Source organism: Typopeltis vanoorti, chromosome 15 (genome assembly GCF_054136105.1).
Source record: "Typopeltis vanoorti isolate ZY-2024b chromosome 15, IOZ_Tvanoo_1.0, whole genome shotgun sequence".
Taxonomy (NCBI): Eukaryota; Metazoa; Arthropoda; class Arachnida; order Uropygi; family Thelyphonidae; genus Typopeltis; species Typopeltis vanoorti.
Window position 1 is genome coordinate 79019169 of NC_143563.1, and position 17710 is coordinate 79036878.

The 17710-nt window shown below is 34.2% G+C and overlaps 1 protein-coding gene and 1 long non-coding RNA gene across 5 annotated transcripts in view; one reads left to right on the forward strand and one right to left on the reverse strand.

Moving 5' to 3' along the window:
* The window catches only part of LOC150098918 (uncharacterized), a 359215-nt gene that overhangs the window by 223523 nt on the left and 117982 nt on the right, over nucleotides 1-17710 (reverse strand). The gene's annotated exons all lie outside the window — the stretch shown is intronic.
* LOC150098919 (glutamate-gated chloride channel-like) overlaps nucleotides 1-17710 on the forward strand; it is a 345862-nt gene that overhangs the window by 204137 nt on the left and 124015 nt on the right. For both annotated transcript variants that reach the window (XM_090405610.1, XM_090405611.1), the window contains exon 2: nucleotides 3428-3526. The gene's annotated coding sequence lies outside the window, so the exon portion shown is untranslated. The remainder of the gene's footprint in view (nucleotides 1-3427; nucleotides 3527-17710) is intronic.

Sequence of the window (17710 nt, forward strand, 5' to 3'; positions counted from 1 at the left end):
ATAAATAGTTAATTACTATTACAGTCACCTTCTGATATGGTCCTCGTTTGTGCGAATAAAGCTTAGTTACAGTATCTGGCACTAGTCAGCGTCGTGGCAAAAGAGATTTGAAAGTCCAAATCAGAGAACTTGCAGGCAACTGACTCATGAACGCATGAATATTCCCTCTCAATACAAGTAGTTCCTTGATCAAATGACTACATTCATGTAGACACCGACACGTAGAAAATTCATGAAATGAAGTTTGCAGCTGTATCTGTGGTCAGCGAACGTCCTGTACCAGTAATTCGAAGAAAATGAAACAATTGTGGTAGAAAACTGGAAGTGATGATATCTTTATGCAGTAAAGTTAATGCAGAAAACCATTCTACGCATACTGGATCCAGTTAAGATAAGAAACGTAAAAAAACGCTTCAAATCAAAGAAAGTTCAAGAAAAAAACTTCTCAATCAGAAACTGACGATATATTTATTGATTTCTGTAACAGTAGTGAAGAATGATGACAAAACAATTTATTATTCGGAAAAGGATAATTCTTAACGGCTAGATAACGTTTTCAAGGCTTTTCCCTACCCAATTTCAAAGTTAGTTTCTTGGACACAAGTGCATACGTTTTTTCCCTAGTTGTTTGTGCTCGGAAAATGCGTTTTTAACTCTGTAATTCAAAAAATTGTGTGTTGTCAAATAGAGTGCGCGTGATATAAATTTAGAACGTATAAGTGCGATGTACATGAACAGCAACTGTTGAAGATGCTACCAAATTTGCAATCCAAAATAAAAATATATACTTTTTTATTTGTATTACTTTGAAAAATATGAATCGTTATAAGAGTAATAATAATAATAATCTCTCTCTCTCTCTCTCTCTCTATATATATATATATATATATTTATATATTATTTATTTATTTTTAATAATTATACTGACTAGGAACACCGAGAAAGGTATGATAAAACTTTAATAAAAGACGACCAGTTTCTTCTTCAGATGTGTAAATAATTACAAAAAACTGGAAAAAATAAAATGGACTTCTCATATAAACAAACTAGGAATAGCAACAGTCAAATTTGAACTGGTGTCCGCGTGGCGGGTTTAGCGTGAGGCATAAGTGAGTGGCAACTGACTCGAGAGCGCCAAAACTGAATCACTGCGCTGTGAGAGTCAGGTAAGCTGTAGCTTAAATTATTGTTCATGTGTGATGGGTCCAGAACTATTTCTTTTGATTCTAAGATACGTATCTCTAGTTCGTCACCGCATTTATGGATATTGGTCGTAAGATTCCAGTCTAATCTAGTCTAGTCTAGTCTAATTCTAGTCTAATCTAGAAGAGCGTCTACACCAGATAGACTGGAATCTTACGACCAATATCCATAAATGCGGTGACGAACTAGAGAGACGTATCTTAGAATCAAAAGAAATAGTTCTGGACCCATCACACATGAAAAATAATTTAATCTACAGCTTACCTGACTCTCACAGCGCAATGATTCAGTTTTGGCGCTCTCGAGTCAGTTGCCACTCACTTATGCCTCACGCTAGACCTGCCACGCGGACATCAGTTCAAATTTGACTGTTGCTATTCCTAATTTGTTTATATGAAAAGTCAATTTTTTATCTTGCTATTTTTTTCCCAGTTTTTTGTAATTATTTACACACCTGTCTTCAGGTCGCGTTCAGTCGGCGTTCAGACAAAACTAGTCGTGTTTTATTAAAGTTTTATCATACCTTTCTCGGTGTTCCAAGTCAGTATAATTATTTTTTTAAAATGTCTACAACTCGAGTTAATACAAGTTATTAGTTACATTTACTTGGTGATTAGTTATGTTCGTCTTTTGTTGACTAACTGAAACCGAGAAAATAGATAACAAGATAATTCAATGGAGCACACAACATGTTTCGTCAAAATGACTTCTTCAGGTGTGGTAACAATTAAAGCAAATTTGAAAAAACCATAAAAACACTGTGCCATTATAATAACAGACAGTTTGAATTTTCGTTATAGTCCGTTCTGTAGTTCCATTGTAGTGCAAATGGGAACGTATGAGTTCGCGCGTACGCCAGTATCTAATGGCAGAACTATGTGAGTCAGGAAGACTATAGCTGAGGTTGTTGTTGATGTGAGAAGGGTCTCGAGGACAATTTCTTTGGATTCAAACTATGCGTCGTTCTACTTCATCGTGACAACTATAAACGTTGATGTTACCTTCCAATCTACTTCGTGTTGGCGGCCTTCATCGTTTGTGTTCACTGAAGATAAGACGTGACTTGAGAGTGCGCTTGCTCTGCTCTGATTCTGTTGTATGAAATGTCTCTCTGATGTTCCTCTAGGTTTAGTTTATATAGGTTTAGTTTTGTATTCGTTCATATAGTCATTAATAATGATTTATTATATTCATAAATTCACATAAATTCATGTTATATTTATGAATATTCATCATATTCATAAATATAACTTGGTGATTCAGTTTTAATAAAAAATCTCACAGTTTTGTTCAGAATTATTAAAGATTCTATGTGCAATTTATTTGGATTTTTTATGTAATTGATTTATTTAAAAATAAATCGGTTACATAAAAAAAAACTTTTTCGTATTTGCATACTTTCCCGCTTCTGCTTTTGTCTTTCATAGTTCATTAATAATAATGTGGATATTACTAACGCTGAAATTATTTTCACTCACTCACACATTAATATATATATTTGCTGTCACAATCCTACTTCCATAAAAAATCATCTCCATGTACATCGCTTACTACCACTATTCTTTGAAATGTAGACAACGACAAGCTAAAACAGAGGTAACGCCGCAAACTGCTAATTAGGAGATAATTAAATTTATGTAGTGATTCCTTGCGTCAGCTTGGATTGGTTTCCTTTGTATAGAAGTTACTCCTAATGGCGCAGTTAGATTTTCAGCCATGTGAAGTGAAGAAAAGGAAATAAATAAATAGTTGAGTAATAAAGGTTTTATGTTTTAAATTTTCAAACACTGGGTTTCAAACTGCCGAAACCTAAAGCCAAATTATTTCTCATAATTAAAATTATATATATATATATTTAAATTAAAGAACTGAAAACAAATAAATATATAAATAAATATACATATTTAAAATTATATCAACAGAAACAGCGTCGAATTATTGCGCTATTTGAGGTTTTGCATATTACGGAAAGCTATGAGGGAAATACAAATTGTATCACTGCGCTTGAAAAAAAAAAAAAAAAAAAAATTATCGATATCTGCAAATATTAGGATTATGGTGTGTTTAACACGTCGTTATTCCCGGAGCTTAGTCTCAATCAGTTTGTGAATTTATAGCACTTTTGTATTCCATTTTTAATATCTCAATAATACAAAAACTAATTATTTGAATTGTTAAGTTTCATTTTAAGTGATAATTCATTTTCTACTTTCTATTTTTTCAGGTTAACAATGAAGGTAATTCAATGATGATTCAAATGCGGAAGAATTTTAGGAGATAAAAATTATTTTTGTCAAAACGTATCCTTTTATTTTCTGCAAAGGTAAGTTATTTTATCTTTCTTGCATGACAAGAGTGAAATCTGTAAATAATCTGTACAAAAATCGGGAATAACGATGTGTTAAACATACAATAATCACAGTACAAAAAATGATGTATAAAAACAAGTTATTACATTTCATCGATGACCCAAATGATTCGGAGTTCTCAACTGATAAAATTGAGAACTCCGAAGGATATTCTGTGACTGAAATAAATATGGCTTCAATATACAAGAAAAAAATAATAAGCGTAATTCATTCCAGTGTGTAAAGACATGTCAAAAGCCTTGAGTCATTTCCATAATCAGAGGACAAATGAATTATATGCACTGGTCATAGAATTACAAGATGCATATTAAACTTTAGTAGTAATAAAAAAAAGTTAAGAGGTAATTATATTAAAGAAAGAAAAAATTCATTTTTATTCGCTTTTTAGGATATTTCTAAAAGGAAGCGCCCTTCAAATGAAGAGCAAATAATACGATTAAAACAAAAATTGACAAAGTTTAAAATTTCGCAAAACTTCAAAAGACCAAAGATCAACATAATCTACCCAGCTAGATGAATAAATTATGTATGGCTAAAATGTATCTAATAGGTGTTTACCCATTTAGCAAAACTCGCCTAAAAAATGAATTTACAAAAAATCAAGCGATTCCTTCCTTCCTTACCGTGTGATGGTACAGTAGCCGTGAGTCCCGCTTTTTACCGTGGGGGGGGGGTTATGGCACCATCTGGTCCCCCCAAATTCTATCTGGGCTCCGGGTTCCTGAAGAGGCTGACGAATCAGGCCTGTGGCTGGGTCAGTATTCCGTGTGTGGGTTCAAGAGACCGGTTTGCCTGTTTGCGGGACGAAAAACCCCACATAAACTGGCGGAAAAAATCCTACTGTCCACACCCAAGATCGGCTAATTTGGCTATGGCTGAGGAATATTCTTAAGTTCCTAGCGTCGTCGACGGGAATCGATCCTAAGACACTCTTTCCGCAGGAATATGGTTGCGAAGCGCAAAGCCACTAGGCTAACCGCGCGGACAATCAAGGATACTTGCCTAAATAGCCAATACTGTAATAGATGAGCCCATTAAATTATTTTCCAATTAAACTGCAATGTTCTACATATAGTATAGAGCAATGAATTTCGGAAAATTATGAGAATGAGAAGGAAATATATTTTACATGAGAGATAATATAATAACCCAAGAAATTAATTCATGGTTTCAGACATTATAATAGATTCTATATTTCTGTTTCTGTCATAAACAAGATTCGACAGAATAAATACTCCATTTATCATTAAGAGATTTATTATTAAGAGATGCATACGAATCTAAGAAACTAGATAACGTTCATGATGAAACAAACAGTTAAAACAAATAAGACAATACCATAAGTAATACAAGAACTTGACAGGGGAAAGCATACTAGGGAAGCGGTTATCTTGATGAAATCTTAACTGCTCGAACTTTAAACTTCTAAACTGTATTGTGGTAGTGGAAGAGGACGCAAGATTGGCGAAAGTTTTAATTAATTTATTTTCTAGCAACTTAGTAAGGTAAAAATCACTTTCAAAACAAGCAAATGACAAACAAAAATTCACGCAAATAAACTGAAGATTTATTTTTTAAGATTACTCGCCATGCTATGCATCGCATCTTTTTTGGAACTATATTTCTGGTTTTATTGTGTACTTTTTTATATTTCCATGTATTGTACTTAAACATATTGAAACTATCCTGTAATGTTAATAACATTTCTTGATCTATGATCTACACGATTAAAATTCTTACTACTTCCCAGATAATGCAATTAATTTTAACCTTATCATTTTTCTAACTTTTCGACATACATCTTTTTTCACGTAACTCTATGAACGTTGCAGCAAATCACACACACACACACACACACACACACACACACACACACACACACACACACACACACACACACACACACACACACACACACACACACACACACACACACACACACACACACACACACACACACACACACACACACACACACACAGATACACACACACACACACACCTGAAAAAAATGAAAGTATCAATGAAAGTTCAGTGACTGCGGAAATGATTAATAATACCTTTCAAGATATTTTAAACTACCTAAAGTCTTAAAAAAATTCTAAAGTAAGTATGATCACATTTATACATTTACAAGTGGCACTGAACACGGAATGGAGAAAGTCGTTTCTTATTGTGATAGTTATATCACAATAAGAAACGGATTATATATTATTTTAAGTTAATTAAAATATTTAATTAACTTAATATAAATATTCAATATTTAGATATTTATAGAAATATTCAATATTTATATAAATATTGAAAATCCTGAGATGCTCAAAACGCAAAGTAAAAAAAATTGCATTTCAAACGTCTATATTAAGACAGAACCAACCAAAACGCAAAGTGCTAATGAATCACAGAATTCGATTTAACCTGAATATGCAGTTACAATATTCATCCGGATTAGATAAACTGATGGCCCATCTATCAGTTTAGGAGAACCGCAAAAATGTCTTTAAGTCTCCAGAACATATAATTATTACCCTTATGCTTTAAACTCGAATCAGCAGTTCATTTATTGTTAGGTTAAAGCTGAACATTTCGGTGAATTCTTCTATGAAAATTTTGCGCGAACCCAAAAATATGTGGAAAAAAATCAAAGAAACAAAAACAGCACTCAACATTCAACATTCTTTTTTTATATTTAAATGAATGATCTCGTTTAGGACTCATTGTTACCGTTTTCTTTTAAACACATCGGAAGGGATGAGAATGGCGTAACAATGTCGAAATATCTTAAAGCCACTGATGCAGCAGTAGAATTCTGCATAAATCAATAGTGCTTATCTCATGGGAGTCGCCTCGTCTAATCAGTGCCATGTACAGAGTCAGTGGAGGGAGATATAAAGTTGCTGTGGGATTAGGCAGAGCTATATGTGTCGCTTTGTAAACAGGTCACGTTCGAGCCTGCTCTTCTACGTGTCTGCATCCGTGCAGCAAAAACAAAGTTTTTTTTTTATCTATGCACGCTTTTTTTAAAGTTTACCAAGTTTATACCTCCTCGAGAGATCGTGGTTTGGTTTTTCATAAGAAAATGCATATTTTTCGATATGTTGGTTTTTCAATATCGCTGCTTATTGAGTTCTCCTGGTAAACAGAGAGGAACAGAAGAGTAATAAAACGTAATAACGATAACAGAAAAGTTTGAGGAACGCTTTTACATGGAGATATTCCTATTTCATCTCTAGAAACACAATTACAACGCTACCAAAGCGTATTCTGTGGTAATGATGAAAGCAGATGCAGAGATGATGACGCCTTTTGATTTGAAAGCCTCGGATTTGAATTTCGTTCTGGAAGGGAAGCGAGGAACGTTTACAGAATTTTCAGCTGATAAGTTAGTTGTTCTCATATGGAACTGGCAAAGATTCCCTTCCCTGTACAACAGACAAATTAGTTGTATTTTATTACATAAGTAGCATTCCGCTGCAGTTATTTAAACACCACTGGCCTCTTACGGCTAAGCCACTTTTCATAAGACTAATTCATTGCTATGATAGGACAGTTAATCCTAATCCTCTAATCTTCTAAACTTAATTAACAAAGACGGTGCGAATGAGGACGCCGATCTCTTAAATGTTTATGACAAAACAGTGTCATAATTTGTTGTGCGAATTTCACTAACAGGTTGTTGATCTGTACTATAAGTTAGCATTAGGTTAAAGATTATATAATCAGGAAATCCTGTTCTAAAGATCAAACACATCCTTTTAAAGCCACTTAAGGCTTCCAATAAGCAATATAGTGGTTTCTCTCTCTCTCTCTCTCTCTCTCTCTCTCTCTCTCTCTCTCTCTCTCTCTCTCTCTCTCTCTCTCTCTCTATATATATATATATATATATATATATATATATATATATATATATATATATATATATATATATATATATATATATATATATATATATATATATATAGCATGAAAACGTTGTAGTTGTATTTGAAGCTGTTCTTTCATTTGTTGCATTGTTGGGAGAGTGCGTGCTTGCTGCATCACGTGAACGCCAGTACATGATTACAGCTGAATGACTATCTGGGAGGTTGTAGCTTAAGTTGTTATTTAGATGAACAGGATTGAAGATGATTTCTCTCGATTCCACAATTTTTCTCTCTATTTCGTCACTGCAACGGAAGATGTTTGTAGATTTTTCCCAGCAGGCTTTGTGACTTTGGTTATCATCATTATGATAACTTGATAATGCACTTGCTCGCTGTCTCTTGTAAGTAATGTCTCTCATGTGTTCTTCCACACGCATTTCTACAGATTTGTCTGTCTGCCCGAAATAAGGAATATCGCAGTCACATAATATTTTATATACGCCAGGGTATTTGAGTTAATGATGACAAGGTTTTGGGTGGCTAATTAAGGAACGGATCTCTGGAAGAGGAGTGAACAAGGTTTTGATATTGTATTTTTTTAGAACTTTTGCTAATTTATGTGAAACAGTACTTATGTAAGGAATAGATATATTGCTTTTGAATCTATTTGTTTCTTCTGAGTGATGTCTGGGAGGATTAAGAAGGAATTTGTTAATGATTTTCTTGGAATATCCATTAACTTCGAAAGAAGTTTTCAGATGGTTTATTTCTGTAAGCAGTTCATTCATTTGGATCATCAATAAGAGAACGGGCTCTATGTCCCAAGGTGGAAATTATTCCAAGCTTATGAGGAGGGAAATGATGGGACTGACTGTGCAGATATTTGTTGGTATGTGTGGGTTTTCTATATCTCGATATTTTTAGTTTACCAGAAGAGCGAGTCAGTTTGACATCAAGAAAAGGCAAGGAATTATCCGTTTCAAGCTCAGCAGTAAACTTAATACTTTGATGTCGGCTATTGAGATGTTCGAGGAAAACCATAAGGGATTCATGTCCATGGCTCCAAACAATGAAGACATCATCCACATAACGTTTCCAAACTTTAGGTGTTAAAATAAAGGAAGAGATAGCCTTGGTTTCAAAATCATCTAAGTAAATATTTGCAAGAACCGGAGATAAAGGATTACCCACAGCCAGTCCATGATTTTGTTTGTATATATTATCTTGAAATTTGAAGTAACCGGACCTGATGCAATGTGTAAGCAAGGCTAACATTTTTTTGGATAACTTGTCCTTGAGTAATGTTAGGACTTCATCTGTTGGGACATTAGTGAACAAAGAAGTTATGTCCAAGCTAGCCATGATGTCATTTTCATCAACTGTAATATCCTTGATGTATGTAACATATTCTGTAGTGTTCTTGATAAAGGAAGGTGATTTCCCTGAAAAACTTTTGAGGTATTTGGCAAGGTATTTTGAAAGAATGTATGTAGGAGAATCGATATCTTCTACAACTGGGCGTAATGGGGTGTTCTCTTTATGGATTTTAGGAACACCATATATGCGAGGAATTAACGGATGGAGAGAGCGTAGAGATAAACGGACGTTTCGGGCTAATTCAGTTGTTGTTTTTAATAAGTTGTTTGTACGATTTTGAAGTTCACGAGTTGGATCTCTTTCAAGTATTGAGTAGGTATCATTATGTAGTAATTCAATCATTTTATTCTTGTAATCTTCGGAGTTCAGGATGACTGTTGCATTTCCTTTATCTGCAGGGAGGATGATTATATCACTGTTGTTTTTTAAACTTTTAATAGTTTTCCTCGAACATCTCAATAGCCGACATCAAAGTATTAAGTTTACAGCTGAGCTTGAAACGGATAATTCCTTGCCTTTTCTTGATGTCAAACTGACTTCGCTCTTCTGGTAAACTAAAAATATCGATATATAGAAAACCCACACATACCAACAAATATCTGCACAGTCAGTCCCATCATTTCCCTCCTCATAAGCTTGGAATAATTTCCACCTTGGGACATAGAGCCCGTTCTCTTATTGATGATCCAAATGAACTGCTTACAGAAATAAACCATCTGAAAACTTCTTTCGAAGTTAATGGATATTCCAAGAAAATCATTAACAAATTCCTTCTTAATCCTCCCAGACATCACTCAGAAGAAACAAATAGATTCAAAAGCAATATATCTATTCCTTACATAAGTACTGTTTCACATAAATTAGCAAAAGTTCTAAAAAAATACAATATCAGAACCTTGTTCACTCCTCTTCCAAAGATCCGTTCCTTAATTAGCCACCCAAAACTTTGTCATCATCAACTCAAATACCCTGGCGTATATAAAATATTATGTGACTGCGATATTCCTTATTTCGGGCAGACAGACAAATCTGTTGAAATGCGTATGGAAGAACACATGAGAGACATTACTTACAAGAGACAGCAAGCAAGTGCATTATCAAGTTATCATAATGATGATAACCAAAGTCACAAAGCCTGCTGGGAAAAATCTACAAACATCTTCCGTTGCAGTGACGAAATAGAGAGAAAAATTGTGGAATCGATAGAAATCATCTTCAATCCTATTCATCTAAATAACAACTTAAGCTACAACCTCCCAGATAGTCATTCAGCTGTAATCATGTACTGGCGTTCACGTGATGCAGCAAGCACGCACTCTCCCAACAATGCAACAAATGAAAGAACAGCTTCAAATACAACTACAACGTTTTCATGCTAATTATGTATAAAGACTGTCTATGTTGTTCATAGTCTTTTAACCCTCAATGTTTAGTGTTTTTTCTTTTATAATGTCACCTGAAGAAGGCTGTTACAGGCCGAAACTAGTAGTGTGTTTATATTAAAACCTTTTTAATTAAATCTCGGTTCTAGTCATTCAATTTTTTTCATAAAACTATGTGTATTAACCGAGTCAATGATCATTCTGTCATATATATATATATATATATATATATATATATATATATATATATATATATATATATATATATATATATATATATATATATATGTAGAATTTTTTTTACCTTGGGAATATACGTTAAAGATACCAAGCTATTTTGTATGTATATAAATATAAACTTATAAACATATAAAATAGCTTGGTATCTTTAACGTATATTATACCCAAGGTAAAAAAACTTTCTACGCCTATCTCTCATCCTGAGATTTTTATTTAATAAGGTCAAAGCACCTTATGGTAACTTGTTTTGCTAAAATATTTATAAGCTCCGTATTACTTAAACCTTAGTATTTCTAAGCCTGGCTCCCACTGATGAGACCTCAATAAAGGTCGAAACCGGTCTGGGTAGTGGCCCCCTTGCCTTTATATATATATATACGGGTTTACTAAGAGAAGGCCATGTATTAGCAACATGCCCACATTCTATAGTAATGTTGCCATTGAACTAGACGAGGAGAAAGGATACCCCATGATACTTTTGTATTTTGCTAAGGATTTTGACAGAATACAGCATGGAAGGCTGTTGAATAAATTGGAGAATATGGGTTTGGGTTATAGAATATTAGCGTGAATAAGAGGGCGGCTAACTGACAGATATCAAAGAGTGGTATATGGAGGTTGTGAGTCTGCAAGATTTAAGGTAATCAGTGGTGTACTGCAAGGATCAGCCCTTGGTCCACTGTTATTCAATCTGTACATTAATGGCATTAGGAAGGATTTGAGAGACGGCATATAACTATTTGCTGATGATGCAAAGATAGGTAGGAATGCGGCTGATATACAGTACTTGCAGAATGATTTGAATAGGCGGGATTGTGGCATGGGAAAATGGATATCAGTTCAATCAGTAAATGCAAAGTCATGCACTGTGGTGTGATTAGATATACAATTACCGTTTATAGGTAATTGGATATCTAATATTATATTGGTGGCATTATGAGAAGATACTGATCAGGCTAAGGATCTGGGAGTTTCAGTAGATAGGAAGTTGAAGTTTATGGACTATGTAGCAAAGACTGGGAATACGACTCAAAAAAATAATTGCAATGCTGAAACGAACATTGACATGTAAAGATAAGGATGTCATTTTGCCTCTTTACAATGCCTTGATAAGACCTCACTTGGACTATTTTGCGAAAGTCTGGTCTCCAAGTTTCCGTTATGATTCTGATACAGTGGAGAGAGAGAGAGTATAAAGAAAAGTGTTAAAAATGATATCAGAATTGTGGAATACTGATTATAAAGGCAGATTAAAAAGTTGTAGAGAGCAGACACTAGCAAACAGGAGAAAGAGGGGAAGATGTAATTGAGACTTAAATACTTCTGAAAGGGTCATACAGAATTTCAGTTAATAGAATTTTTCATTTTATTTTTTATTTTATTATTCCTTGGAAGCTGAGAATGAATGCGCTAAGAAGGCGTGAGGGCTAGATTTTTCTCTCATAGGGTGGTACATGACTGGGAATGAATTGCCATTGGATGTTCTGTGTGCAAGCAGCGTGAGTGTGTGTGTGTGTGTGTGTGTGTGTGTGTGTGTGTGTGGCATCCCACGATGAGTCCCTGACTCCATGGAGGTCTTTCTTAATAATAATAATAATAATAATAATAATAATAATAATAATAATAATATCAGGGGTGAATATTAATTGTGTGCTTGTGAGTGGCGCACATCCACGGAATAGCGATATCACCGATATTATATTTTTACATTTATTCCCGTTAAAGCCTCCACTAATTGTTTCCTCGCTTCATGATTCCTAAAATGAAACATAATATACTAATGCTTTACGAAGAAGACACTTTTCCACGCGTAAACACTGCATCACTTTCGCGTTAATAGCTCGGATGTTCGGTTCCAAATAGATACACCTTTGAGCACTTTGGACAAACTTAGAGATGGTGCAGCGGGTTAAATTCTTAGCGTCCCAGTAGTTTTAATCCACTCAGAAGGCGAGGCAGGGTGAGCGCTGAGACAACAGCACCTAGAAATCAGTGGCTGTGATTCGCTATTGTGTCAACTCGACCGATTGAACGTTGTCATTTGTCATGAGTTGCTGTTTTTGTTTTCTGAGTTTCATCTGTTTTGTGTGCGTGAAGTATTAACTGGAGTATTTCGGACACCAATATAGACAAATAATTTTCTATACATAATTTATAACCTGGAATATGGAAAACAGTGTTGGCGAACACTATTTGCAAACAATGGGAAACAGTGTTGACGATCTACTGAATGTACCGTTTACTGCCAGAGCTTGTGATTATTTTTCCCGATTTCTGTACGTATTATATGGCTGTATTTAAAAATCGTATCAAAATTCAAATTATCCGTGTCTCACTTTAGTGTTTATCAATGATAATCTAATCTCACCACGAAGCGTAAACCCTTTGTGCTTCTCACATAAACGGCGAGCGTGAAGCATAGTTATTGTTCATTTGACCTTTATGCTTTACATATTTAAAATTATATTAATTAATAAATTAAAATATTCAAAGTTATCCTATGATTAATTGCAATGGACCAATTAAAATGAGCGCGATGCGCTCTGTCCACTTAAAACTTTCACACATCAATAAAAATGCAATCATGTGGTCAAATTGACATGAATTTTGTAGCGCGGGTTGCATAAGCCAGACGACAGCACACCCAACTTAAATGAGCACGCGACGCGTGTATATATATATATATATATATATATATATATATATATATATATATATACACCAAGCTATTTTAAACTTAGTTTTACTCCATTTCCCAAGTAAGCAAACATTTATATCACATTTATACATTTATATACATTTACATTTACATTTATATCTATACATTTATATACATTTATATCTCCTCCTGAGATTTTTATTTAATAAGATTAAAACACCTTATGGTAACTTGTTCTGGTAAAATAGTTATAAGCTCTGTATTACTAAAATCTTGATATTTCTAGCCTGGCTCCCACAGATGAGACCTCAATAAAGGTCGAAACCGGTCTGGGTAGTGGCCACTTGCCTTTAATACAAAGCATCATACATCTCCTCCAGGAGATGTATGATGCTTTGTATTAAAGGCAAGTGGGTAAATTTTATAAATTTGCATTATGGGTAAATATTAAGATTAGTGATCAGAGCTTATTCTACTTTTACCATGAGTTATCTTGGTCTTGTACTACCGGCAGGGTCAGCTAGACTTGCATTACGTACATGCGCAAACTTGACGTGTTTGTCTGTTTGCTTACTTGGGAAATGGAGTAAAACCAGGTTTAAAATAGCTTGGTATCTTTAACATTTATTATACCCAAGGTAAAATACTTTCTACATATATATATATATATATACAGGGTGTTCGGAATAAATTTGACATATTTATAATTAATTATATTTTTCCGTAAGTTACATGTATTAACACACACTTCTCTTCATTTAAAAGTTTGGACCCTTCTTCATTCATATACAAGATGTCAGAAAGGATGGATAGCTGGAACCCACCTGAATCATGGAAGAGAATAACTTGTATCATGATGATTCGTGCCCGCCATCAAAATAAGGATATTACGACTGCTGCCCAATGCTCCCTGAATACAGTAAAAACAATCAGGCATGAACTAGAGACTTGCAATGGTGACTATGAGGATGTAGCAAGAAGAAAGATCCCTAGCAGACGATCTGATTGCGTTCGTACAGCAGAATTCCTCGCAAATCTGCAGGAACAGGTGTTGAAGAACCCTGGCATTGGAATTCGGGCTTTGTTCGTGGAGTTGCTAACTGTAGTCAAGCCCTGGATAACAAGGGTAGCCAATGGTAGGCCGTATGTATGGCAGCAGGATTCGGCCCCTTGCCACACCTCTGGGAAAAGTCAAAAATGGTTGTCTGAAAATTTCTACGACTTCACCAGTCCAAATGTTTGGCCTCCAAACTCCCCAGACCTTAACCCCATGGATTATTTTGTATGGGGCGCAGTTGAAAAAGACACCAATCGCACTTCCAGTAATACAAAAGCCCAGTTAATGGATAAAATTAAAACAGTTTTTGCGGCCCTTCCCAGGGAGACTGTAGCATCAGCTTGTTCGAGGTTCCGAAGCAGAATTGAAGCTGTGATCGATGCTAATGGTGGTTATTTTGAGTAAATCTTGTTGATAGTATTGTAATTAACTCTGCCTGTAATGTTTTTTTGTCAATTCATTAAATTTAATAGATACAAAGAAGATTTTCTTTTTCCTTACGAAACTGTCAAATTTATCCCGAACACCCTGTATATATATACGGTATATATATATATATATATATATATATATATATATATATATATATATATATATATATATATATATATATATATATATATATATATATATATATATATATATATATATATATATATATATATATATATATATATATATATATATATATATATATATTCCTGAGCTTCTACTCGGTTGTAATATTTTAATGAATTAAGCCGAGATAAAATATGAAGTTATGAAGTTTAGTGAAAATTATACAACTAGTTTCAGCCTTCTTCAGGTATCCACTAAAGGTAGAACACAGTAATAAAAATTGAAGTTACAAAAAACTGAGATTTACAGGCAAAAAATGTAATACATAATTGACACAAAAACGTTGTATTTTTCAAGTTGTTCTATCTAACGCGCTATTGTTTGTTGCATGCGAGCTTTCAAGTTCTTCTCGTGAACGCCAATATTGAACAACTGCAGCATGGCTATCAGGGATGTGTAACTGAAATTGTTTTTCAAATGTTCAGGATTAAGGAGGATTTCCCTGGACTCCACGATTTTCCTTTCAAACTCATCACTGCAGCGAAAAATGTTTTCGGATTTATCCCAGCAAACTGAGTGACTCTGTAGATCATCATGAGGATTGTTTGAGAAAAGAACATGACTGGATAGGGAAGATGCATGTGATCATTATGCTTTATGGTGAACTTTATGCTTCCAATAGTCTTTAGATACTTTAAACCCATACTTCTTATATAAATGCCAGTGGATTATCTTTAGCTACGTTATCATGCCTTTTACGGTACTCAAATTGTGCGATTTTGCTGCATCCACTTATAATGTGGTCTGCCGTTTCTTCCTTTTCTTTGCACAATCTACATTTACTGTCTTCTTGAATTTTTTTGTATTTTTGCCTTCATAACGTTGGTTTTAATGGCCTTTTCTTGTGATGCAAAAATTACCGATTCTGTTCCTTTCTTTAGTGCTCCATTTCTCAACCATTGCCAGGTCAAGTTGCTGTCAGCGCTGTCCTCTATGCTGTGAAGGTATTTTCCATGCAATGCCTTATTTTTCCATTTTTCAGTTCTCACTTTTACTTGGTTGGTTTTGTATTCCAATTTTGTTTCCATGGGTTTAAATAAACCTTCTTTCCTTACCTCAATTAGAATTTTCCGTTGTTTGCTGCAGATAATCATTCAAATTTCGTTTTTCTTCTTCAATAATTTGCTTCACTTGTAATAATCCTCTACCTCCTTTTTTGCATGATAGATAGAGCCTATCAATGTCACTGCGAAGATTGAGGGCATGGTGCATTGTCATTAATTTTCGAGTTTTTCGGTCTAAATCTTCCATCTCTATCTGTTCTGCTGAATATCTCAGAACAGGTATGGCCCAGGTATTAATTGCTTTTATCAAATTTCCAGCATTAAACATTGACTTAAGAAGTTTTTCTTAATCGTCTTATGTATTCTGCTCTAGTTCTTTCTTTGATCTTATAGTGCAGAATTTGTGATGCTTCTAAAATTCCCAAATATTTGTAGCTGTCTTCGAATTTTATTGCCTTGATTATTTCACCATTGAGCAGCTCCATTTCATTCAGATCTTCAAACTTTCCTCTTGTTATTCCAGCAATTGCACATTTGTCTAAGCCAAAATCCATTGATATATCTTGACTGAATATGTGCACAGTGTTAAGCAATGATTTGAATTCATTCTCTGATTTTGCATACAACTTCAGATCGTCCATGTATAAAGGTGAGATATCTTTGCACTCTTTTGCGCAGTTTGATAACCATGAGCTTTATTTAAAATTCTAGTTAAGGGGATCAATGACAATATAAACAATAGAGGAGATAATGAGTCACCTTGAAAGATACCCCTTTTTATGTTTACCTCTCCAATTTCTTCTCTATTCAGAACCAACGTTGTTTTCCAGTTTTTCAGGCTGGATTGCAACATTTTTGTACGTTTTCGCTAATACCGAATAGTTCTGTGCATTTTAAAATCCAATTATGAGGCACCGAATCAAACGCTTTTTTATAATCTATCCAAGCCATATGAAGGTTTGTTTTTCTACGTTTGCAATTTTTCAGAATCATTTTATCAATCATCAATTGGTCTTTTTTGCCTCTTGAATTTTTGCTGTTACCTTTTTGTTCAATTGAAAAAAGAGAATTAGCTTTAAGATAACTGTATATTTTATCAGCTAGTATGCTGCCTGTGAGCAGCTTAAAAGTTGTTGGCAAGCAGATTATTGGTCGGAAGTTTTCTGGGTTTGGATCTTTTTCTTTATCCTTTATGATCAAAAATGTTTTCGCTTCTGTGAGTCACTCTTTGCTTTTTCCTTCTAAAACATCATAAAATTGGTTAGCAAGTCTTTAGTGTAAGCCTGTTAGATATTTCAACCAGTAGCCATGTAATTCATCCTTCCCGGGTGTTGACCAATTTTTTTATTTTTTAGCTTGTTTTTGAACCATTTCAGTTGTTATTTTCAATTGGTCCGTTTTTCGTTCTTGAGATTCGTTCGTAATTTGTTCAATCCACTTTGCCTTGTTATTGTGCCTCTTAGAGTTGTCCCATAGGTTTTTCCAAAACTTAAGTGTATTTATCACTTAAGTTTTGTCTCTGGTATTTATATTTATATTTTCTTTAAGGTTATCATTCCTGCAGCAATCAATTTTCTTGTAAAACTGGTGCTGATTTGCGCGAAACATCGAATTTTGCTTGTACTGTTCAATGCGTGCACTGTATCTTCTTATTTTAGCTGCAACTGCAACTATTTTTTGCTTCACTTCCTCTAATACTTCATCAATAGGTCGTGTTCCAGTATTATATCTCTTTATGACGTTATTTCGGATTTTCGTGTTTTTCAGCTTTTTTTCCTTGAGGTTTTTCAAATTGTTCACGTCTGCTCTGAGTTTAAGAATTTTATTCTCCAGTCGATGCTTCCATTTTGGTTCCTAAGCCTTACTACTTTTGGGTTCACTAATCTTATATCCTAATTCAGATGTTACGACGTAGGCTATTGAGTACATAAGTTGATT